We start from the raw sequence: 1,921 nt of genomic DNA on the forward strand, positions 1-1,921 counted from the left end.
TGCCCTTGACACCTACCACACCCACACGAGGCCTTGTTATCACATAGTCTGCTGTTACACACGACTTATTGTTACCCAGGAACAGTCTCCATTAACAGTTAGTCACCCTCCTACACAGATTGTTATTCACTCCTTTGGCCCTCCATTGTTCTCCCTCTGAACTGTTGGCAAAGAGAGCAATGTGGACTGATATCCCTGAGCCAGCTGTTTGTCCCATCTCCAGGAATATGGCTCCCTCCACTGGTGGATAATTAAACTATTTTGCTGTTGCGCTGTGAGGACATTGTGTAAATATAAACTTTTTCTGAATTCCCATCTTCCGTTGGTCGAACAGTGAAGTCACTCTGAATCAGAACACGTGTCACAGCGCACTTGGAGGCCCACCTGCTTCTACACAGAAAGTAAACGAGAGTCTCTGTTCGTATCATTGCCTTCTCCCTGTAAATCCCCACATTGTTACTTTGAACATGACCACCGAATTCCCTTTTGTGTTCTTGAATCTGCCTCTTTGTCGCGGTCAGACAGGGATTTACGGATCCGAACCAATCCCTGTGCGAAAATGTTCTTCCTAATGTCACTTTTACTTTTTTTCCAAATGCCTTGAAATCTCTGCCAATTTTTTGGGAAATTGAATGGATTCTCAATCCTGCACATGAGGCTGAATTGATTAAATTTCTAACGTAAAGGACTGCGGATGCTGAGAATTCGAGACAGAAAGAGGAAGTGCTGGAGAAACTCAGCAGATTTGGCAGTACCTATGGGAGAAAACAGAGTTCTGAAATATTGTCATTGATTCTCTTTCCACCGATGGTGCCTAAGCTGCTGAGTTGCTCCTGCAACTTCTGTTTTTGCTTTGAACTGAAAGTTCATTTCATCTTTCGGGATGAAACAGCCAGACTCGCCATGTGCAAGTATTTAACCCTTTCGAAACCTGTGAAGTGATTGGATTCAAACAAACTCAGCAATAATTCACTCTTTCTCAGCTCCACAGGCAGAGAGACCTGGGAAATGAAGCTGTCAGGGTGGTTCTGTATTGGTGGGCCGAGTGGTTAATGCGACGGACTTGAGATCTATTGCGGTTTCCCCACGCAGGTGTGAACCCTGCCGACTACAGTTTAGAACTGTCGTCAGAAAGAAAGGGAGATTGCTCCACGGTTTTTTTAAAGATGCAAATCAGTGGAGGGGTTGAAATATTTCAATCACATTGGGACTGTTCGGGAATCTGCAACCCACTGCCTGTCAGGGTGGAACAAGCAGATACCCACAGAGCTGCTTTTGAGGCTATGAGCCAAGTGTTTAGAAATGAGACTCGAACAGTGAGAGGCGTGAAGTCGTGATCGAAATGAAGCAGGCACCTGAGGATTAATATGTTTTATTTGCCAGTGAAAGATACTGCTTCACAAAGTTGGGCCTGTGGAAGGGAATCAGTGACGGTGATTATCTTTGGTTATTCACCTTGTGAAGGTTCCCATTGCTGCGCATGTCCGTGTTAACGTCAGAACTCTGCAGCATGGCGGCGTTAGATACGCACAGGGCCGGGGGCGCAATGGATGACGCATCTGACTCCACCTACCTGTTTGAAATGCAGCTCACAGCTTCTTCACACACCCCAATTAATCTTTCTCATTGTCCTGAAGCCGGCATACGGTTTGAATTCCCGATCTGCGGGAACGAGACTCTTTTCACTGTCTCGCGTCAGGAAGTGTCCCTGAGAACATCAGAGTCAGGTCACAGCGCTGTCAGAGGAGGGGAAGCTGAAATAGCCCCACACGCTGCTCATGGACACATTTCACTTTTTCCAACTCATCGCCCCAACCACTGCGGCTCCTTGGAGTGGAAAGGAAACAAATACCAAAATCCAGTCTCAGCTTTATGAATCTTCAGAAAATAAGAAATTTGTTCATCCCTTCGGATTTTCTAT

Source organism: Chiloscyllium plagiosum, unplaced genomic scaffold (genome assembly GCF_037043375.1).
Source record: "Chiloscyllium plagiosum isolate Xiang-an unplaced genomic scaffold, Cpla_swu_hap1 HiC_scaffold_27, whole genome shotgun sequence".
In the NCBI taxonomy this organism is placed as follows: domain Eukaryota; kingdom Metazoa; phylum Chordata; class Chondrichthyes; order Orectolobiformes; family Hemiscylliidae; genus Chiloscyllium; species Chiloscyllium plagiosum.